This window comes from Phyllobates terribilis, unplaced genomic scaffold, assembly GCF_046119375.1.
Source record: "Phyllobates terribilis strain yellow unplaced genomic scaffold, ASM4611937v1 Scaffold_7__3_contigs__length_470593459, whole genome shotgun sequence".
Classification (NCBI taxonomy): Eukaryota; Metazoa; Chordata; class Amphibia; order Anura; family Dendrobatidae; genus Phyllobates; species Phyllobates terribilis.
The window spans coordinates 134,220,866-134,245,402 of record NW_027362767.1 but is presented as its reverse complement, the minus strand read 5'-3'; positions in this window follow the sequence as shown (position 1 = coordinate 134,245,402).

Genomic DNA, 24,537 nt, shown 5'->3' with positions numbered 1-24,537 from the left:
TTGACACCCTGGGCACGGACCGGGTCACAGCCACTCGGAAGACTACAACCCCCATCTGATCCGGCTCCGGATATTCCCCCTAAAGAATATGGCCCAGGGGGCGCGTCATATATAAGGCAAAATAAATAAACAAAAACAAAAATGCTCCTCCACACCTTGGGCTATGTTCACATGTAGCGTTTTTGATGTGTTTTTGCACTTTTGCATTGCTTTCAACCAAGACAAATGCATTCACCCGGAAATGTCATTTTAACATTTTACAACCTTTTCTGGCCATGTGGTGTGTGACACATCATCACACACATCCTGTTTCATTTATAATGGAGGGACTCATAAAGTCACAAAGCCTATTTTTATAGGGCCATCAGGCGGCCCTTACTATTCTTAAAGGGCCAGCAGTCGGCCCTCGCTATTGCTAGAGAGTCATCAGCCGGCTATGCTTTGTTGTTCCCATTATTAACGAGTGGGTCTCATATTCTGCTATTGCATATGCAGTGACTTCAAGGGCTGCCAAAAATTTGGAGGAACTCTAATGCCCCTTGCAGGAGACGTAGAGGTCAGAAGGCCTCCTAAAAACAATGTTCCCATTATTAGGAAGTGGGTCTCCCATAGTGTTTGCCTATTCAGTGAATGCAAAAGCTGCCAAATATTTGGAGGCACTCCAATTCCCCTTGGAAGAGACGCAGAGAGCCTCATGAAAAAATGTTCCCATTATTAGGAAGTGGGTCTCCCATAGTGTTTGCCTATGCAGTGAATGCAAAAGCTGCCAAAAATTTGGAGGAACTCCAATGCCCCTTGCAAGACACGTAGAGGTCAGAGAGCCTCCTAAAAACAATGTTCCCATTATTAGGAAATGAGTCTCCCATAGTGTTTGCCTATGCAGTGAATGCAAAAGCTGCCAAAAATTTGGAGGAACTCCAATGCCCCTTGCAAGACACGTAGAGGTCAGAGAGCCTCCTAAAAACAATGTTCCCATTATTAGGAAATGAGTCTCCCATAGTGTTTGCCTATGCAGTGAAAGCAAAAGCTGCCAAAAAATTTGGAGGCACTCCAATGCCCCTTTGAAGAGACATAGAGGAGATGATGTGGTAGATATGGTGGTGAATGATATGGTGATGGAGGATGAGGAGAAGGAGGAGGACAAGAGCAAATAGACAAAATCAGGAAACGTATACCCATGTGTAGGTGTGAAGAGGTGCATGGGAATAGACCTCTCAAAAAAAGACACTGGATTTGAGTTTATGTTACGCTGCTATAATTCGGTGGTGTTGAGAAGTCTGGCCCAATCCAGCCCTTGTTCATTTTTATAACAGTCAGCCTGTCAACATTTTCAGTTGACTGGCGGATGCGCTTATCAGTTATAAATCCACGAGTGGCACTAAAAACCCTCTCTGACAAAACGCTAGCGGCAGGGCAGGCCAGGACCTCCAAGGCATAGAGAGACAGTTCATGCCAAGTGTCCAGCTTGGATACCCAATAATTATAAGGCACAGAGGAATCACGGAGGATGTTGGTACGGTCGGCAAGGTACTCCCTCACCATCTTCCCAAACTTTACACTCCTTGTGAGAGTACCCCGCGCCTCAGGGCCTGTAAGATGGGAGGGTCTGAGAAAACTGTCCCAGAACTTTGACAGTGTTCCCCTGCCTTTGCTGGATTGGAGTTGTGTCTCTCTCACCTGTACTCCTTGGTTGTCCAACGAACTGTGACCTCTGCCGCCAGCGTTTTCAGATGGGAATTTTTTTAATAATTCCGCAACAAGGGCCTTCTGGTACTGCCCCATTTTAGTAGACTTGTCTGCCTCAGGAATAAGAGATATAAAGTTCTCCTTATAGCGTGGGTCTAGAAGTGTCACTAACCAGTAATGACTGTCACCCAAAATTTGGAGAATGCGAGGGACACGGGAAAGGCAGCGTAACATAAACTCAGCTATGCATGCCAGACTGCTAACAGGCAAGACTTCCGTGTCTTCACCAAGAGAATGACTGACCATGCTCTCCTCCTCCTCCTCCCTGTCCTCAGGCCATCCACGCTGAACAGATGGTATGACAGGTGTGCAGGTAGTACCGTCTATAGCGCATGAAACTAGCTCCTCCTCCTCTTCCTCATTGTCACCCAATCCACGTTGGGATGAGATGAGGCTGGGCTGTGTGTAATCACCCTGTATGGTTCCTTGCTCCATCTCATCATACTCCACCTGCAATGCATCCTCTTTGATTGTGAGCAGAGAGCGTTTCAGAAGACATAGAAGAGGGATGGTGACGCTAATTATGGCATCATCGCCGCTCACCATCTTGGTGGAGTCCTCAAAGTTTTAGAGGATGGCACAGATGTCTGACATCCATGTCCACTCCTGAGGTCTTATGTGTGGAGTCTGAACTGAATACCGACGGCCTTGTTGATGCTGGTAGTCAACAACTGCCCTATTCTGCTCACAAATCCTTCCCAACAGCTGCAATGTAGAGTTCCAACACGTGGGGACATCACACACCAGTCAGTGAGCCAGAAGCTGCAAGCGCTGCTGAAACACGGCAAAGGCGGCGGAAGCTGTAGGTGACTTTCTAAAATGGGCACACAGGTGGCGTACTTTGACAAGCAGATCTGGCAGCTCTGGGTAGGTTTTGAGAAACCGCTGAACCATGAGGTTAAGCACATGGGTCAGGCATGGTACGTGTGTGAGCTCGCCTTGCCTCAGAGTCACCACCAGGTTCCGCCAATTGTCACACACGACCATGGCTGGCTCTAGGTTCAGCAGTGTCAGCCATAGATCTGCCTGCTCTTTCAGAGCTGTCCACAATTCTTCAGCGTTGTGTGGTTTGTCACCTAAGCATATAAGCTTCAGCACAGCCTGTTGCTGCTTGGCCGAGGCAGTGCTGCAGTGCTTCCAGCTTGTGACTGATGTGATCATTTTGGAGATGGATGCTGAAGAGGAGGAAGAGGTGCAGGAGCTGTAGAATGTGAAATGTGTAGAAAGCTTTCGTCTCCACGAGCCTAAAAGACAACATTTCGAGCGCAAGCAGTCTCGAAATGTGTGAATTTAGTAGTGTGGCCTGTGGGGCGTTGGCTGCGAATTTGTGCTTGCGTTCCAAAGACTGGGGTAGGGGCAACTGAACGCTGCGCTCGGACAAGGACTTGGACGTACTTGCTGATGGTGCTAGTTGAGAGTGTGCAACAACAGGTGCAGGGCAGGGGGCATCTTCGCATGCGCCATGGACAGGGGATTGGCTTGCACACACAACAGCAGAAGAAATAGTGGTGCCACCCGCAGACACTGTTCCTGGACCCTGGGGTTCGGCCCACTTAGTTGGGTGCTTTGCTGCCATGTGCCTGATCATGCTAGTGGTGGTCAGGCTGGTAGTTTTGCTACCCCTGCTGATGCTGGCCTGGCAGGTGGTGCAAATGGCCTTTTTGGGGTTATCACCAGTCTTTAAAAAACAACTAGACTCGGGAAGACCTAACAGTTGTACTGGCAACTTCCGTCGTGTTGATGTTACGGGGAACGGTTGCCCACCTTCTGTCTGTGGCCACCACACTGCTTTATCCTGCCTGTTGTGGTGCTACGCCCCCTCCCCCTGTGTGCTGCTGTCCTCGCTCTGTATGTCCCCCTGCCAGGTTGGGTCAGTTACTATATCATCCACCACCTTGTCTTCCACTTCCGCACCCTGGTCCTTCTCCTGACTTTCTGGCAATTGTGTCTCATCATCGTCCATTTCTTGTGACACTTTCCCACCGTCGCCTTCGTGTGACTGTGGCTGCTCAAATATTTGGGCATCACTACACGCGATCTCCTCTTGCCCCGCTTCAAGTGGACTGGGCGAGAGGCCCGAATCTATAAATGGAAAAGTGAACAGCTCTTCGTGTTTGTTGTGGCACAATTTCAGCTTGCCCACGGCCTCAGCCTCATCCTCTGCATGCACCATCATCACCATCACGTTCACTTTCCCGTCCCTTGCCACGCGACTTGCCCATTTTAAATGGAGGACAATATTTTCCACATTCACTACAAATGACTGAATTTGAACCGTAGTGATATGTGATATGTGTGACACAAAACCACAGTTTTAAATAGCTGGCCTGTAGGTAACTATTTTTAACAGCGCCGACCTCATGTCAATAACTTCACTTACACACTGCAACATAATTTCAATGGAGGCCAGAAATGGCAGAATTTTCAGCGCACTTATATGTGATCCGTGTGACGGACAAACCACAGTTTTAAATAGCTGGCCTGTAGGTAACTATTTTTAACAGCGAACTGGTGTCAATAACTTCGCTAACACACTGCAACAAAATTTCAATGGAGGCCAGAAATGGCAGAATTTTCAGCACATTTATATGTGATACGTGTGACGGACAAACCACAGTTTTAAATAGATGGATTTTTAGCGCTGTAATATGGAAAGGATCTGGCGGTATTCTGCAGTGCCAACAAGCAAATGGAGCAGAAAAATGGTGTTCTCTGGATTGCTTTTTAAGCAAATAATCAGGATTAAGATCCAAAAAAAAATTATTCCTGCCCCTGAGACCTGGGCCTTTTTCTAGAAATATCTGTAAAAGCACCAGCAGACAGAGCTGGAATGGACCCTCTTGTTATATGCACTACAGTCTGCCACATACACTGCCTGCCTGCCTAGCACTGATATCTATGCAGATGGATTAGTCCTCAGAAGGACTGTTTGTTGAGATGGATATGTGTATGACGCTGTGCGGCCAGCCAATCACTGTAATGCCACATCCAGCATGGCTGCGGCATTACAGTGTGTGGCAGACAATCCCTGCATGATGATTGGCCCTCTAAAGAGCGCCAAACATGCAGGGAGGAGACCCGAGCTCCAGCCGAGCAACCCCGGAAATACTCGGGAGTGAGGTGCTTGGGCGAGTACCGAGCAGTAGCGAGCATGCTCGCTCATAACTAGTTTTTACCAATCAGGACTGAGCCCCAATTTTGTACCAAGGGCCCCATAGCATTTGCATAGTTTGCCTTTTTGTTATGTTCGTCTTACTTCTGCAAAGCCACCAAGTGTTGGATCAGCCTGCTTAATATTTTGTCTACTTCTTTTCATTGCCAGTGATCCTACTAAGGCTTAGGTCTCATATCATATAGAGGCAGGAATGCGCTTTTGGAATTTTGCCATCAAATACTTTTGAAATACAATCATTTTGGTTCAAAAGTCCAATTTTTACTGATTTAAGAAGCATTGATGCATGATTAATGGAAACAATTATTGTGTGGCCCAGGTTAACTCATTCAAGTCAACGGATTCCGTTCACAAGCCTTTGTAGGCTCTATTCTAAAAGGACAGCCATGATGAAACTGTTTACAGAAGTACACAAAACTGTAAAAAAAAACATTTTGGGTGCCATCAGCTATGCTATCACCAAGTAATCTTGAAGGGGATCTTTGATAGTAAGCTGATCACAAAATATTTTCCAGCTAGGACCTGGGCGATCAGGTATAATTTGTGGGGAATTCTGGCAGTAAGGCTCCCCATATACTGTACATTAAATAGCTGGCAGCCAAATGATCATTTGACAGACAGCTATTGCTCCCTGCTTCATACAGGAACGCTTGGGACGGCTCAGAATTGGGAGACCTTTAGGCTGTGTGCCCACGATGCGTTTTTTAAGTGTTTCCGCAGTGGTAAAAACGCTGCAGAAACGCTTAAAAAACGCATGGTAGAAGGCCTGCCATGTTCCCCAATGATAATCCGCATGTGCTGTGCGCATGCTGCGGAAATTTCCACTGCGGATTATCATTGCGGAAAAAAACGCAGCACTACCAATTATTTTGTGGAAGTGCTGCTTTTTCGCCGCCATTGACTTGCATTGGAACGCATGGATTCCGCATCACTGTATATGTAGATGCGCATTCCAATGTGCGGATGGTACCCGGGTGTGGAGGAGAGGAGACTCTCATCCAGACCCAGGTACCATAGAACCTGTAAAAAAAAGAATAAAATAAAAAATAAATGTTATATTTACCTTCTGACGGCCCCTGCTGCGCTTGCCCTCCCTTGCCGGCAGCTAGCGATGGACTGAAGTACCTGCGCTGACGTCATAGTCATGTGACGGGTCATGCGATGCTGACGTCGGCAGGTCCTTCAGTGTACCGCGATCTGCCGGCAGCCAGGATGCAGCGAAGTAAGACTCCGGGGGCCATCAGAAGGTAAGTATAGATTTATTTTTTTATTTTTAACCATTCTTTAGGTCACACTATATAAATCAATATAGTTTGCATGGATTTATATAGTGTGACCAAGTTGTCAAGCACTTTCCTAGTGATGCTAAAATCGCTTGGAAAGCGCTTTGCAAACCCGCATGCGGAAATGCAAGTGAAGAACGCTTCATTTCCACATGTCCCTGGCAGGAAAACGCATGTGTAGCACCCTGGGGGCTCGGTTGCTACAGAGGTATTGCATCTCTTCCAGATGTGCGATATCTCACTCTCAGGTAAGGATGGAGTGTGGATCAGGACCCCGACACCTGCATGCATTACACCACATTTCCGGGGGGCAGGGTGACCGATATGCTCCAAGTAGAGCACGACAGTCCCTGTCCCTGGCTGGAGTGGGGGGAGGGAACACCGAGAAAGGGGAAACCCTGTAGTGCAGGAGCAGGGAGGAAGCAGTTCCTGGGTACACCTAGACGGAGGTACAAAAGGTGGGCACCATCTTAGTTCAGAGAGAAGTCGGTTCAGTTGAGTCAGAGAGAAGATGTGACAGAGCAGGACTCTGTGGAGCTCTGCTCCGGACGCGGGTCTAGCCTGTGAGGCCCAGTCAGCACTGAAAGGAGAGAGAGAGTTGGGGAAGAGGAATGAAGAAGAGCGGAGGAGGCTCCAGGAACACAGAGGAAAGAAGGGACCCGAGGGGTGTGGACCGGCTGGTAGCCACCACACGCCCACATCTACGTGAGTAGAGGGGTCAGGCCAAGGGGGAGACCGGTCCCCGTAACTAGTGGAGGCGGGGAACTACTCTCAACTAGAAACTGGAGGCTGTGACATTTCATATGGTGCAGCCCCTCACTATACCCGCTAGGAAGGCACCACATAGGGTCAGGGAAACTGGCGCCGAGGTTTACCCAGAGAAGGCCCGAGGCAGCCGGACAGAAGCGTGGTCACTGGTGGGGTATGACAGGCCAGAGGAAGGACACACTAAGGGGGTCCTGCAAAGCGCTCCAAAATTATCTGAGAGTTGGCCGAGACCCCCTCACCTGGTGAACATGGTGCGACGCGGGAAGTTACAGCTGGCCGGAGTAACGTGGAATAACGAACTGTGAGTAAAGATCCTGGACTGCATTACTGAGACTCTGAGTCATTATTCCCGTGCACCATCACCCCCATCATCCACCTACACTGCCCTGGGGCTACACTTCTCCCGTGGGGAGTTATTCCATTCCTATGCTGCTCACAAACACCAGCCCCTGTGGTCTGCCCTGCAGCGGCGGTTCATCCTGACCGCAATCCACGGGTGGCGTAGTCGGACATTTGAAAATAATGAAAACCATATCAATCGACTGCCATTGGTTTGACCACCCTGAGCCACGAGACCGGGTCATCGCCACGGTGACTACAACCACCAGCATCCCACAAAAGGCCCGGTTCCGGGTTCCCCACACGGCCCAGGGGGCGAGTCACATGTACAATCCACATGTACAATCCGCATGCGTTTTTTCTGCCAGGGAGATGCAGAAACGCTCAGGAAAAATCCGGAACATTTCTGCATCGTGGGCACATAGCCTAATACACATTAATTCAGACTGTTGGATGATTCCGACAAAAGACATTAAGCAGTGTCCATTTAAATAAATAATTTAAAGATTATTTGAAATCTGCGTTTCTCAATCTGAGAACTCTTTTTACAAACCAATTGATATTGGGTTGACGTAACTTTGTCAGCACAAAATGACCATTCAAACCAAGTTCAGGCGCTCAGTGCACCATTGTCATGGCCAAACAGTTCAGTGCAGAATCCCACCTACTTGTTTTGCATCTATCTCTGCCCCTCTCTTTTGATTGATTGACAGCTCTGTCATTTACAGGAGCCAGAGAAGGATAGAGACAAATGGCAAACAAGTACAGCACTAGTAAAGTCTGCCTGAGGTTGTCGACTCATAAAGGCAACCTTAGACAGACGTTGCACTAGTCACTCCATATAGAAGGTCCCAGAGGAACTGACTAATGTTGAGCGAACATGCTCGACACTGCTCGGTACTCGCCCGAGCATCACGCTACTCGGGATGTTCGGCGAGCACCGAGCATTTCCGGGTTACTCGGGCGGGAGCTCGGGTCTCCGCCCTGCATGTTTGGCGCTCTTTACAGAGCCTTTGAACATGCAGGGATTGCCAGCCAGTGACTGTAATGCTGCAGCCATGTTGGTTGTGGGCATTACAGTGATTGGCTGGCCGCACAGCGTCACCTCGAGTATTTAAAACCGGGCGCCACCATCTTGGACACAGTCGCTCCGGATTAGACAGTGTAGGGACAGCGCTGCTGATTTAGGGAGAGATATAAACTGCGAAATAGTTAGTGTAGGGTCTGTAAAGACTGCCAGAACAAACAAACAGTCCTTTTCAGGACTAATATCCATCCCAGATACCAGGCAGGCAGGCTGTATAGGAGACACAGTGGTTATACCAGCAAACGCTGCATTACAGTCCTGTGTGCTCCTGTTGCTGAAATTGCTGGACTTAGCACCATGTGTCAGGGGCCAGGAAAAATCCTTTTTTTTTCATCTAAATCCTCCTTTTTTTTTCCTCCTTCACACTGTACAAATACCCGTCTTATTAACCTTTTGGTGTGTCCCCCCCCCCCAAAAAAAAGTGTGTCTCTGATTTTTCAGACACAAATATAACTGTTGAAAATAGTCTGGTGTAGGCTAGAGAAACAGAAGTGTTGTTTTGCACTTCCACGGTTCAAACCTCTGTATTATCCATTTTGGGCCATTTGTATCTAAAAAAAAACAGTTTGAGTGTGTCGCTCACTGTTCAGCCGCAAATCTATATATTTAAAAAAGTCTGGTATACCCCAGTAAACAATAACTGTGGTTTTGCCATCCCACGGTAAAAAATCTCTATTATTCAGCTTTTGGTATATTTTCCGTAAAGAAAAACAGTAGTGTCTCCTGACTGTTGTGACACAAAAATATATCTGTTGAAAATAGTCTTGTGTAGGCCCGACATCCCAGAGTGGTTTTGCAGTTCCATGGGTTAAATCGCTGTACTATCCAGTTTTGGGCCTTTGGTATCTAAAAAAAAAGCAGTTTGAGTGTGTCACTCACTGTTCAGCCGCAAATATCTCTATTTAAAAAAGTGTGGTATACCCCAGTAAACAATAACTGTGGTTTTGCCATCCCACGGTAAAAAATCTCTATTATTCAGCTTTTGGTAGTTTTTCCGTAAAGAAAAACAGTAGTGTCTCCTGACTGTTGTGACACAAAAATATATCTGTTGAAAATAGTCTTGTGTAGGCCCGACATCCCAGTGTGGTTTCGCAGTTCCATTGGTCAAATCGCTGTACTATCCAGTTTTGGGCCTTTGGTATCTAAAAAAAAAGCAGTTTGAGTGTGTCGCTCACTGTTCAGCCGCAAATATCTCTATTTAAAAAAGTGTGGTATATCCCAGTAAACAATAACTGTGGTTTTGCCATCCCACGGTAAAAAATCTCTATTATTCAGCTTTTGGTAGTTTTTTCCGTAAAGAAAAAAAGTAGTGTCTCCTGACTGTTGTGACACAAAAATATATCTGTTGAAAATAGTCTTGTGTAGGCCCGACATCCCAGTGTGGTTTCGCAGTTCCACGGGTCAAATCGCTGTACTATCCAGTTTTGGGCCTTTGGTATCTAAAAAAAAAGCAGTTTGAGTGTGTCGCTCACTGTTCAGCCGCAAATATCTCTATTTAAAAAAGTGTGGTATACCCCAGTAAACAATAACTGTGGTTTTGCCATCCCACGGTAAAAAATCTCTATTATTCAGGTTTTGGTATATTTTCCGTAAAGAAAAACAGTAGTGTCTCCTGACTGTTGTGACACAAAAATATATCTGTTGAAAATAGTCTTGTGTAGGCCCGACATCCCAGTGTGGTTTCGCAGTTCCATGGGTCAAATCGCTGTACTATCCAGTTTTGGGCCTTTGGTATCTAAAAAAAAAGCAGTTTGAGTGTGTAGCTCACTGTTCAGCCGCAAATATCTCTATTTAAAAAAGTGTGGTATACCCCAGTAAACAATAACTGTGGTTTTGCCATCCCACGGTAAAAAATCTCTATTATTCAGCTTTTGGTAGTTTTTTCCGTAAAGAAAAACAGTAGTGTCTCCTGACTGTTGTGACACAAAAATATATCTGTTGAAAATAGTCTTGTGTAGGCCCGACATCCCAGTGTGGTTTCGCAGTTCCACGGGTCAAATCGCTGTACTATCCAGTTTTGGGCCTTTGGTATCTAAAAAAAAGCAGTTTGAGTGTGTCGCTCACTGTTCAGCCGCAAATATCTCTATTTAAAAAAGTGTGGTATACCCCAGTAAACAATAACTGTGGTTTTCCTCTTCCACGGTTCTAATCTACTCTTTGTTACCCTTTTTCCATTGATAGTGCAAGTGTAAGCTATTTTACTTCATTTACAATGGGCAAGGCGCGTGGCAAGGGACGTGGAAGTGGACGTTCTGGTGATGGTTCGTGCAGAGGACGGGGCCGTGGCCAAGGTGAAAATGTGCCACAACTAACAGCCACATCTTCTCGCTCCCACTTCTTGACCGAATTACTAGGGAAGCACAGAACAACACCAGTATTGAGAACTGATCAGTGTGAACAGGTTATTAATTGGATAGCAGATAATACTTCCAGTTACCTGGGCACCACCACCTCCGGTCTGTCTTCCACAAGGTCAACTCTTAGTAGCCGTGAGTCTCGACCGCATACTCCTCCTCACCCTGATGCTCCTTCCTCCCACCATGCCGAGTGTCGTCAGACAGCAAGTGATCCCACACTTGGACACTCTGAAGAGCTGTTCACTGGTCTATTTCCATATTTGTGCCCCTCGCCTGATACGCTTGAAGTGGTGGAAGAGGAGATCCCATGTTGCAATGCCCAAATATTTGAACAGCTGCGGCCACAGGAAGTCGACGTTGGCAATCTGTCACAAGAGGTGGACGATGACGAGACACAATTGCCAGGAAGTGAGGAGGAGGATCGTGGTGCGCAAGTGCAAGAGGAGGAGGTGGTGGATGATCTAGTAACTGACCCAACATGGAAGGAGGACATGCAGAGTGAGGCCAGCAGCACACAGGGTGAGGGAGGCAGAGTACCCCAACAGGCAGGAAGAAGCAGTGTGGTGGCCGCAGACAGAAGGCAGGCAACCGTTCCCCGTAACACCAACACGAGGGACGTTGCCAGTACAAGCGGTAGGTCTTCCAGAGTCTGGAATTTTTTTAAAGACTCTGCTGATAACCCTATAAAGGCCATATGTTCCACCTGCCATGCCAGCATCAGCAGGGGTGTCAAAACTACCAGCCTGACCACCACCAGCATGATCAGGCACATGGCAGCAAAGCACCCGACTTTGTGGGGCGAAACCCAGGGTCCACGACCAGTGTCAGCGGGTGTCACCACTGCTTCTTCCACTGTTGTGCGTGCAATAGAACCCCCTGTTGTGTGTGCAAGGCAATCCCCTGTTCATACTGCATGTAAAGATGCCCCCTCCTCTCAGTCTTCACTTGTTATGGCAGTTTCTCAAGAAACAGCAACAACGTATCCCAGACCTTTGAACGAAAGCGGAAATTCGCAGCTAACGCCCCACAGGCCACAGTCCTAAATTCGCACATTTCACGACTGCTTGCGTTGGAAATGCTGCCTTTTAGGCTGGTGGAGACGGAATCCTTCCGCAATCTTATGGCGGTGGCCGTCCCTCGGTACTCGGTCCCCAGCCGACACTATTTTGCCCGGTGTGCCATCCCCGCACTACACAAGCACGTGTCCCAAAGCATCTGCCGTGCCCTCAACAACGCAGTTACTGGGAGAGTCCACCTGACAACGGACACGTCGACAAGTGCTTGTGCCCAGGGACGGTACATCTCTCTGACGGCACACTGGGTAAACATAGTGGAAGCCGGGACCCAGTCGGACCTTGGGACGGAACACATCCTCCCCACACCGAGGATTGCGGGCCCTATGTCAGTCAGAGTTGCCCCCACAGTGTACAGCTCCTGCGCATCCTCCTCCTCCTCCTCATGTTCAGCCTCCATCTCAGATATCACCACATCAGTTACAAGCTGGAAGCATTGCAGTACTGCCTCCGCCAAGCGGCAACAGGCTGTGCTGAAACTCATAAGCTTAGGTGATAAACCTCACACTGCTTGTGAGTTGTGGACAGCTGTGAAAGAGCAGGCAGATCTGTGGCTGAGACCGCTGAATCTACATCCCGGCATGGTCGTGTGTGACAATGGCCGTAACCTGGTGGCGGCTCTGAGGCGAGGTGAGATCACACACGTACCATGCCTGGCTCATGTGCTTAACCTCGTGGTTCAGCGGTTTCTTCAAATCGTACCCCGAGTTGCCAGATCTGCTCGTGAAAGTACGCCGCCTGTCAGCTCATTTTCGCAGTCAGCTACAGCTTCCGCCACCTTTGCTGTGTTGCAGCAGCGTTTGCAGCTTCCGGCACACCGACTGGTGTGTGATGTCCCCACACATTGGAACTCTACCTTCCACATGTTGCAAAGGATTTGTGAGCAGAAGAGAGCAGTTGTGGAGTACCAGCTGCAACAAGGCCGTCGATATTCAGGTCAGACTCCACACATAAGACCTCAGGAGTGGACCTGGATGTCTGACATATGTACCATCCTGACAAACTTTGAGGAGGCCACCAAGATGGTGAGTGGCGATGACGCCATCATTAGTGTCAGCATCCCACTAGTCTGTCTTTTGCAACGCTCTCTGCAGAGAATTAAAGAGGAGGCATTGCAGCCAGAGTATGATGAGATGGATCAAGAAGCCGTAGCGGGCAATTACACACAGCCCAGCCTCATCTCATCCCAACGTTCATTGGGGGACAATGAGGGACAGGAGGAGGAGGAAGAACAGGAGCTGCTATCATGCGTTGTAGACGGTAGTACCTGTACAAGTGTCATACCGTCGGTTCAGCGTGGGTGGCCTGAGGACAGGGGGGAGGAGGAAGATGAGGAGGAGGAGGAGGAGAGCATGGTCAGTCGTCATCTTGGTGAGGACATGGAAATCTTGCCCGTTACCAGTCTGGCACGCATGGCTGATTTTATGTTACGCTGCCTTAACCGTGACCCTCGCGTTGTCAAAATGTTGGGTGACAGTCATTACTGGTTGGTGACACTTGTAGACCCCCGCTACAAGGAGAACTTTCACTCTCTTATTCCTGAGGTGGAGAGGTCTACAAAAATGGGGCAGTACCAGAAGGCCCTTGCTGCAGAACTCTTAAAAAATTCCCATCTGAACACGCTAGCGGCAGAGGTCACAGTTCGTTGCCCAACCAAGGCGTACAGGCGAGAGAGATGCAACTCCAATCCAGCAGAGGCAGGGGAACACTGTCAACGTTCTGGGACAGTTTTCTGACACCCGTCCAGCTTACAGGCCCTGAGGCGCGGGGTACTCTCACAAGGAGTGGAAAGTTTCAAAAGATGGTGAGGGAGTACCTTGCCGACCGTACCAGCGTCCTCCGTGATTCCTCTGTGCCTTTTAATTATTGGGTATCCAAGCTGGACACTTGGAATGAACTCGCTCTGTACGCCTTGGAGGTCCTGGCCTGCCCTGCCGCTAGCGTGTTATCGGAGCGTGTTTTTAGTGCCGCTGGCGGAATTCTAACTGATAAGCGCACTCGCCTGTCAACTGACAATGCTGACAAGCTGACCCTTATCAAAATGAACAAGGGCTGGATTGGGCCAGACTTCTCATCACCACCAAATGACAGCAGAGTAAAATAAAGTCAAATCCACTGTGTTATTTCGGGAGGTATATTCACATGCACCGCTTCACACCCACACATGGGTATACGCTTCCTCGTTTCGGCTGTTTTATCTTCCTCTCCTTATCCTCAGCCTCCACCACCACTATACCACCAGGGTGCCAGCATTGCAAGTTCCTCCGTCCTTATTTTTGGCAGCTTTTGCTTGCAAGGCATAAGAAAATACTATGGGACACCCACTCCCCAATAATGGGACTTATGTTTGTAATATGCTGTACTGCATGGCTCTTGTAAGGGGCATTGCAAGTTGCTCCATCCTAATTTTTGGCAGCTTTTGCTTGGAAAGCATAAGCAAATACTATGGGAGACCCACTCCCCAAATAATGGGACTTATATTTGTAATATGCTGTACTGCATGGCTCTTGTAAGGGGCATTGCAAGTTGCTCCGTCCTAATTTTTGGCAGCTTTTGCTTGCAAGGCATAAGCAAATACTATGGGAGACCCACTCCCCAATAATGGGACTTATGTTTGTAATATGCTGTACTGCATGGCTCTTGTAAGGGGCATTGCAAGTTGCTCCGTCCTAATTTTTGGCAGCTTTTGCTTGCAAGGCATAAGCAAATACTATGGGAGACCCACTCCCCAATAATGGGACTTATGTTTGTAATATGCTGTACTGCATGGCTCTTGTAAGGGGCATTGCAGGTTGCTCCGTCCTAATTTTTGGCAGCTTTTGCTTGCAAGGCATAAGCAAATACTATGGGAGACCCACTCCCCAATAATGGGACTTATGTTTGTAATATGCTGTACTGCATGGCTCTTGTAAGGGGCATTGCAAGTTGCTCCGTCCTAATTTTTGGCAGCTTTTGCTTGCAAGGCATAAGCAAATACTATGGGACACCCACTCCCCAATAATGGGACTTATGTTTGTAATATGCTGTACTGCATGGCTCTTGTAAGGGGCATTGCAAGTTGCTCCGTCCTAATTTTTGGCAGCTTTTGCTTGGAAAGCATAAGCAAATACTATGGGACACCGACTCCCCAATAATGGGACTTATGTTTGTAATATGCTGTACTGCATGGCTCTTGTAAGGGGCATTGCAAGTTGCTCCGTCCTAATTTTTGGCAGCTTTTGCTTGCAAGGCATAAGCAAATACTATGGGAGACCCACTCCCCAATAATGGGACTTATGTTTGTAATATGCTGTACTGCATGGCTCTTGTAAGGGGCATTGCAGGTTGCTCCGTCCTAATTTTTGGCAGCTTTTGCTTGCAAGGCATAAGCAAATACTATGGGACACCCACTCCCCTATAATGGGACTTATGTTTGTAATATGCTGTACTGCATGGTTCTTGTAAGGGGCATTGCAAGTTGCTCCATCCTAATTTTTGGCAGCTTTTGCTTGGAAAGCATAAGCAAATACTATGGGAGACCCACTCCCCAATAATGGGACTTATGTTTGTAATATGCTGTACTGCATGGCTCTTGTAAGGGGCATTGCAAGTTGCTCCGTCCTAATTTTTGGCAGCTTTTGCTTGCAAGGCGTAAGCAAATACTATGGGAGACCCACTCCCCAATAATGGGACTTATTTTTGTAATATGCTGTACTGCATGGCTCTTGTAAGGGGCATTGCAAGTTGCTCCGTCCTAATTTTTGGCAGCTTTTGCTTGCAAGGCATAAGCAAATACTATGGGAGACCCACTCCCCAATAATGGGACTTATGCTTGTTATATGCTGTACTGCATGGCTCTTGTAAGGGGCATTGCAAGTTGCTCCGTCCTAATTTTTGGCAGCTTTTGCTTGCAAGGCATAAGCAAATACTATGGGACACCCACTCCCCAATAATGGGACTTATGTTTGTAATATGCTGTACTGCATGGCTCTTGTAAGGGGCATTGCAAGTTGCTCCGTCCTAATTTTTGGCAGCTTTTGCTTTCAAGGCATAAGAAAATACTATGGGAGACCCACTCCCCAATAATGGGACTTATGTTTGTAATATGCTGTACTGCATGGCTCTTGTAAGGGGCATTGCAAGTTGCTCCGTCCTAATTTTTGGCAGCTTTTGCTTGCAAGGCATAAGCAAATACTATGGGACACCCACTCCCCAATAATGGGACTTATATTTGTAATATGCTGTACTGTATGGCTCTTGTAAGGGGCATTGCAAATTGCTCCGTCCTAATTTTTGGCAGCTTTTGCTTGCAAGGCATAAGCAAATACTATGGGAGACCCACTCCCCAATAATGGGACTTATGTTTGTAATATGCTGTACTGCATGTGACGCGCCCCCTGGGCCGTGTGTGCACGTGTGTGGGATACCCGGTGCCGGGTCTCTGGGGTCTGTAGTCTCTGTGGCGGTGACCCGGTCCCGTGGCTCAGGCTGGTCAAACCAGTGGCAGTCTTTCTTAGGTTTTGAGGTTAATTGTCCGACTGCGCCACCCATGGATTGCGGTCAGGGAGTACCACCGCTGCGAGGCAGACCGCTGAGGCTGGTGTTGTGTGCGCAGCAGAGAATGGGATAACTCCCCATGGGAGGAGTATAGCCTCACGGCAGTGAGTGTGGATGATGGGGGTGATGGTGCACGAGCGCAGCAGGAACGACTCAGAGTCTTTGCAGTGCAGTTCAGGGTCTTTACTGATGATTATAAGGTAGACCCTCCCGGGAGTACTGGCTAGCATAAGAGGCCTGGTCAGTCTGTGTGCAAGCAGGAGTTCCCCTGGCCAGGTGGAGTTGTAGGCCTCCCCGTCTGTCTGCACTCTTCCTGGCTTCCTTGCTGTAAGCGGGTAGAAGTAGCCCACGTCCCTGAGTGTACCGTGTAGTGCTCACCCGTATTGCTGGTGACTTGGGGCCTTCTCTTAGCCTCCGCTCCACGACGGCTGTGCTGGTCCCTTGCTTGTGACTGAGCCTCCGGGCTTCTATGGCCAGAGGACCTGAAATCCCCTGCCGGCTGGTTTCTGCTGCTGGATATATAAGTCCTCACAGCCTCGGACTCCTGTGTCCGGTTCCTATTGTCTTCTGCCAGGGCGAGCTCTGCTCAGCTTCCAGCCCCTGGTCTTTAGCTCCTAGCTCCTACAGAGCTCCTTGCTGTTACTTTCCCTTGCTCTCACTCTGACTCTGACTGTTCTCTGTTCTCTGACTCACTCAACCCCGCCCCAGATCCAGTTTTTAAGGGCAGAATTCTCCCCTCCCAGGACTGGGGCAGGAGGATGTTGCATGTTTAAGGGATCCTGACCAGGAAACCTCCCACTTGCTCTCCGACGTAATATCTCTATTACTGTGGTGACCAGACCCCTGGGGTGCCACACATGGCTCTTGTAAGGGGCATTGCAGTTCCTCATAATTTTTGGAAAGCCTTCCATTCACTGCTTAGGCCAACAGTGCACAGGAGACCCAGTTGCTATAAATGGAAAAAAAGGTTTAGTTAACGCCCTCTGACCTCCATGTCATTTCCAAAGGGCATTGGAGTGCCTCGAAATTTTTGGTAGGCATTGCACTCACTGTATGCCCTATAACTGTGTAGCCGAACCGCTCCTTTTGTTACAGAAACATATCCTACAAGACATATCTGGTTGACTGGCCTGATATTGATGTGAATGGTCCCTGTTCCTCCTGCTCTTTCTCCTTTGCCACTACCTCATCCATCGTTTATCACCTGAAGCTTTGCTTTAACGGGAGTCATAGAACTTGGATAGTAGCAGGAAAACATCCAGCAATCCTCGGAGGAGGTAGGATATGCGCCAAAACGCTGACCACCTCAGGCCTAGCCGCTACTACATACATGCGCTTGCATTACAACAAAACAAAGCAGATGCTAACTTCTATCATCCTCATCATGCTCCTCACCTTGGCACTCTCAACTCCCCTGATGGAGAAGCCAGGGCCGACCGGAGGAGTCTGATAGTCCGGTGGGCTCGGCCAATGCTGCCCTAAAGCAGGCCAGGCTAAGAAAAGTGTGGGAAAGGTTACCGGGACAAATAGGGGTGGCTGGGGACCGAGTATGGACACCCGGCCACCCCCTGGAGGCTGGGGAGCAAGCGGGGACACCCGGCCACCAGGCGGCTGGGGACTGAGTATGGATACCAGGCATGGCGTGGTGGCCAGATTCCGCCTCCACATGCCTAAAAGGCCCAATTTAAAGTGCAAGCAAGCAAGCAGTATGGTATTGCAGCCTGGGGGTGGTTGGGTGGCAGGCTGCATACTTGCGCTTGCATTGCAAGGAATGGGAGAGGTACAATTGAACACTGCCCTGGGACAAGGACTTGAATGGGGATAGTTGCAAGTCTGCAACGACAGGTGCAAGGTGGGAGGCATCTTCGCATGTACCATGAACAGAGGTTTGGCATGCACACACTACAGCGGAATAGGCTCTCCTTCCCACTAAATGCACTGGGGAGGGCACAGGTAATGTTTTGGTATACGCCCTTAATCTTATGTATAAGGCACACCAGGACAAATAGGGGTGGCTGGGGACTGAGTATGGATACCTCGCTGCCGAAGCAGCCATGAGGTAGTGGCCAGCTTCGGCCTCCTCCAAACTAAAAGGCCCCATTTCAAGTGCAAGCTAGCAGTATGGAATTGCAGTCTGGGGGTGGGTGGGTGGCAGGCTGCACACTTACACTTGCATTTAAAGAAAACATAGCAGATGCTAACTTCTGTCATCATCATCATCATGCTCCTCACCTTGGCACTCTCAACTCCACCGATGGAGAAGTCAGGGCCCACCGGAGGAGTCTGGTTCTCTGGTGGGCTCGTCCAATGCTGCCTAAAGCAGGCCGGGCTAAGAAAAGTGTGTGGGGGGAAGTTCCAAGGAGAAATAGGGGCGGCTGGGGACTGTTTATGGACACCCGGCTGCCCCCAGGCAGCTGGGGACCGTGTGTGGACACCCGGCCGTGGGGCGGCTGGGGACCGAGTATGGACACCCAGCCGCCGGGCGGCTGGGGACTGAGTATGGATTCCAGGCCGCCAACACAGCCATGATGTGGTGGCCAGATTCCGCCTCCACATGCCTAAAAGGCCCAATTTCAAGTTCAAGCAAGCAAGCAGTATGGTATTGCAGCCTGGGGGTGGGTGGGTGGCAGGCTGCATACTTGCGCTAGTATTGCAAGGAATGGGGGAGGTACAATTGAACACTGCCCTGGGACTAGAACTTGCATGGGGATAGTTGCAAGTCTGCATCTTCTGATGCGGCAAGGATCACTTATGTTTTGCACACTTTTAGACAGTGACCTGGGAGTCAGAGATGCTTCCAGGGCTCTTCCCCATGCTGTTCCCATGTCTTTTCAGCACTTTATGCATGTGTCACACAGCACATGGCCAGATAAGGTTGTAAAATGTTAAAATGATATTTCCCGGTGAATGCATTTGTCATAGTTGAAAGCAATACAAAAGTGCAAAAATGCATAAAAAATGCTACTTGTGAACATAGCCGAAGGTGTGGAGGAGTATTTTTGTTTTTGGTCATTTATTTTAACTTATACACAAGTCTTTTCCCTGGAAAGGATGTTCCTTAACATATTTCACAGGAAAAAAACTTTAACTTTCGTTTTTGAACATTTTATTGTGAGCCCGTAAAAGTGGCTTAATACCTCTGACAATGTTGTTGACAGCAGTGACCTGGGGGTCAGAAATGCTTCCTGGGGCGATCCCCATGCTGTCCCCATGTCATTTGAGCACTGTCACTATCGTTTTGGGCACTTGTTAGGCTTTTAAAAGACTGCCGGGGGTGCCACCGCAAAAATGCTCGAGTCTCCCATAGACTAACATTGGGCTAGTTGCTCGGGTTGAGCACCCGAGTATCACGGCGAGCTCGGCCCGAGCTTCGAGCACCCGAGCATTTTAGTGCTCGCTCAACACTAGAACTGACGCCTTCCCTTCTTTCATCCCTATACAGTAATCTGGACTTGCAAGAGACCCCTGGCTTAAGTCTATGGAGTAGCTGCTGGATGAAGAAATGAGCCTGAGACAAAGTAGTCAACTAACTGGGACTGTAACTGGAGGGACAAAGCCAGGGACAGAAGCAAAGGACAAAACTATGGTAGAATAGCCGGGAGACTAAATGGCTAGAAAAAGCAGACACAAATCAGGATCAAATTCAGAATGGATTATAGAGAGTATGAGGTCAGAATAAAGCCAGATCAGGAAGAGAAGATCATCTGCACTATATATTTATAAAGTACTCTTCTCCTAATAATAACTGGCAACTTCAAGCCTGTTGAGAGTTTAAATAGGGTGCGGTGCTGCCCCATAAGCCACAGCAGGCAGCTGATTATACTTGCTATGCAGCACACACACATACACACTTTTCATGGTTGGGAAGCACAAATCACAGCCACACCAGTATTTTCAGCTCCACAAGCCCATCCAGTGATACTAGCAATACCTCCGCCTGCAGAACTGTGCAACAAAGTAAATGCAGCTCTGATTGGTGACAAAGGAAAATTTTGCTGGAGCAGGCCCAGGTAAGGACATAATAATACTCACCTTTTAAGGCAGGGGCACTGGATCCTTAGATCCCGGCTTATGAGGAAACAATTGATGAAATGTGTAACATCCCTGGCGGCGTGCTTGCATGGTGCACCACCTCCCACCATGCAAGACCGCAATCTTACCTGTCAGTCCATGCTGCACTCTTTGCTCCAGTACCTGCTCTGTCCATGTCTCTTGTCTGATTGCTTAGGGCGTCGGCGTGGCTTTCTGCTTGTTTCTTATAGCTACTGTGTGCACAGTCTTAATGCATCCCCAGCCTATTGCTGTGAGTCACTAGATACTTAAACCCCCTCCACCCAGTAGGAGGTGCCTGAGCAACACTTTCACTCAGTTTGTCTTTTGCAACTGAGGTGCCAGGTCCTGTCCTGACTCTAGTCTGTCCGCCACCCTGGGGGCTGAGTACCCAGGGCCTTTTTCTGTACCTGTGACTTCTAGTCTGTTTCCGCCCCCCTGGGGGCTGAGTACCCAGGGCCGCTACCTGTATCTCTGACTTCTAGTCTGTTTCCGCCACCCTGGGGGCTGAGTTCCCAGGCTCGTTCCTGTATCTTGTTCCCAGTTCAGTTCCTGTCTGAACAGTGTCCTAGCCCGTTACTTGTTTCTCTCTATGTCCGTACCTTCCCTTTGCCTGCAGTGTCTGAACCCGCACCTAACTCCAACTCGTTGTCTCTGTACTTCTGTTTGTGAGTTTTGTGTCCACTCGCTACTTCATTGTAAGTACCTTGTGTGTATCTGGTTCTGCTTGTCCCCTTTCACTGCCTCCGTATCTACCTCCTGTGTTATAACCATCTTCCTGTATTTTTCAGTCTGTTCCATGTGAACAGAGCCCTGTCCTGTCTGCCTTCACCATCTGCTCTGTTCTGCTCTGCTTGTTCACCGCTCCGGCGGTTCCGCTCTGCTCCGCTTGTTTACCGCTACTGCGGTTCTGTTCTGCTCCGCTTGTTCACCGCTCTGGCGGTTCCGCTCTGTTCCGCTTGATTACCGCACCTGCGGTTCTGTTCTGCTCTGCTTGTTCACCGCTCCGGCGGTTCCGCTCTGCTCCGCTAGTTTACCGCACCTGCGGTTCTGCTCTGCTCTGCTTGTTCTCCGCACCTGCGTTTTGCTCCGCTCTGCTTGTTCTCCGCACCTGCGGTTTTCCTCCTCTCCGCTAGTTTACCGCACCTGCGGTTCTGCTCCGCTCTGCTTGTTCACCGCACCTGCGGTTTTGCTCCGCTCTGCTTGTTCACCGCACCTGCGGTTTTGCTCCACTCTGCTTGTTCACCGCGCCTGCGGTTTTGCTCTGCTAGTCCACCGCACATGCGGCTCTGTTCCTGTATCCCAGTCTGTACTGGTCCCTATCCAGCCTGCGTTCATACCTGCCAGTATCTGCCTGTCTGCATTCCAGCCGTGCCTGTCAGCACCCGCCTGTCTGCATACCAGCCGAGCCTGCCAGTACCCACCTGCCTACATACCAGCCGTGCCTGCTAAGTACCCACCTGCCGTCATACCAGCCGTGCCTGCCAGTACCCACCTGTCTGCATACCAGCTAACCTGCCTGTTCCTGCATTCCCCGGTGTGGGTCAACAGCTGTGACCGGGGTCTGACCTGGACTAGCACCTGGTCCCTCTGCTCGGTACCTCCCTGGTTCACGGAGTTGACTGAGCCGCCGTGCGACCTTGGTCGGACCGGGTTGATACTTAGTTACGCCCCTCCAGGCACTCCTCAGTTCATGGTACAGTGGGATCACTAATCAGGCTCACGCCAGTCAGTCCGGGCACGAGCGTAACAAAATGATCAGATTGTCTGCATTGATATTACTAGCCACAATGCAGGATCACTCCTCTAAACCATAACCTCTCCAGTGAAGCAAATACTGAAAAGACCTTCCTACAATATGAATTTTTTTCATTTCATATTCCAAGGTGCCTCTGATCAGCAGAGGAGGAAGAGGAGAATCTCTGACAAGGTTTTACCTTTAGGTATCCTAAAGGTTTGGGAATTAGGTAATTTACATAATGAAAAAAAACAGTATTTACTAAATCTGTTGATGACTACTCAAACTACTGTTATCCAGTCGGTGGGTTCAGTAATAAAGTACATGGAGAGATGAGTCCACAGACTTTTAGGAAAAGACCATGGCTGGAATAGTCTGGGTTGGAGTAGCATACCTTGTAATATCACCACTCCAACTCCAACCTCTGCGGTATCAATCTCCTCAACAAAAGGATGCTCTTCGTCAGGCTTGACCAATACATTGCTTGATGAAAAACGTTACATAAATTCTGCGAAGGCTCGAACTGCTTCAGTTATCTAATGGACCACATCATTCCCCTTAGGCAAGTCAGTCAATGGTCAGTTAACCTTGGAAACATCTTTAATAATTTTATGACAGTAGTTGCAAACCCTAAAAATTGCAGAAAAGCCTTCAGAGATTAGGGCTGCACCCAATTTCTAAATGCTTAGACCTTAGGGAAGAGTCAGACAGCTGTATAACTAGGACAGGAATTGCAATACAATGTTACATAGAAATATTTTCTGTCACGCTCAGGTCAGGAGAGCCGCCGGCCAGCCCGAGCATTGTTTTGCGATCTCCTTCCTAGTTATACGGCCTTCTGACTCTTCCCTTAGCGGGGTCCATTCGGAAACCTCTGAGGGACAACATATATGCTAGATAATGTACTACTTGAAACAAGAATGCACATTTTCAAAGTTAACAAATAAAAATGTTTCTCTGTGTCTTTGGAGTACAGTACATACGTGTACAATATGTGGCTCATAATCAAATAAATGAACCAAACTATCGTCTAGAGCAGTGTTCCCCAACTCTGGTGCTCAAGAGCCACCAACAGATCATGTTTTCAGGATTTCTTTAGTGTTGCACAGGGGATGGGATTATTGCCTGTGCGAGTCATGCAATTATCACCTGTGCAATACGATGGAAATCCTAAAAACATGACCTGTTGGTGGCTCTTGTGGACTAGAGTTGGGAAAACTGGTCTAGAAAGACAACCACATAATCACCACTCATATGTCATTAACAAATATTTTGAAAAATAGCCAGGGCATGGGGTAGCCTAAAAGGCATAACAAGATACTCATAGTAACCCTAGGGTATGTTAAATACCATCTTCCACTCATCTCCTTCTCTGATATGGATCAGGTTATCAGCACCCCTAAGAGCAAGCTTGGTGAACCAACAAGCTCACAACAACTGGTTGTAGAGATCAGGGATAAGTGGCAGAGGATATTGATTATTTAAAGTAATTTTATAAAGTAACCGATAGTCAATACATGGTCTTAAACCACCATCTTTTTTAACAAAAAAGGATCTGTGCCTACTGGTGACCTGGATGGTCAGATAAACCCTTTTTGCATAATGTTTGATATATAATCTTTCATGGCCTGATGTTCTTGGACCAGAAAGATTATATATTTTACCTTTGGAGAGACAGAAGTTTGGTAAAAAGTATATGGAGCAATCATCATTTCTGTGAGAGTAGTAAACTTTCAGATTCAGGAAGAAAAAAAACATCAGCAAAATTTCCAAATATTTCAGGTAAAGCACTGGGTAAAACTTTAGACAAGTTCACAGATAAAGGCATACATTTGTCCTGACACTCAGGGCTCCAGCATAAAATATCACCCTGGTGTCAGTCAATAACTGGGTTATGTACCCAAGACATGCCCAAGACCACGGCTACAGAATTTCAAGAGTGAAAAACTAAATGGACTCAAAATGTAGGGCACCAAAAAGCAGGGATACCTCTTCAGTGATATACTTCATCACACCCTGCATGAGAGATGTATCATCAATTGCAGTGACTTTCCTAGGAAAACATAAGCTTACCAAAGATAGATCAAGATCTTTAGCAACTTGGGTGTCAATAAAATTAGCATCAGAACCGCAATCAATAATGGCTTCAAGTCACACACACAATATTTGAAGGTAAGATAAGCAAAGATAATTTTGCAGAATTATTGGGAAATACTTGTGCGCCTAGATGGACATCCCTGGACCCATTTAGGTAATGGAGCAATTCTCTCTTTTTTGTCTTGGGCACGCACATATTTATTATCCAGACACTCCACATTCCCTCTTAAGACTAGAGATGAGCGTTGTTCTACTCGAACTGTTCGCCAATCTCAAATTTGAGCTGTTTTG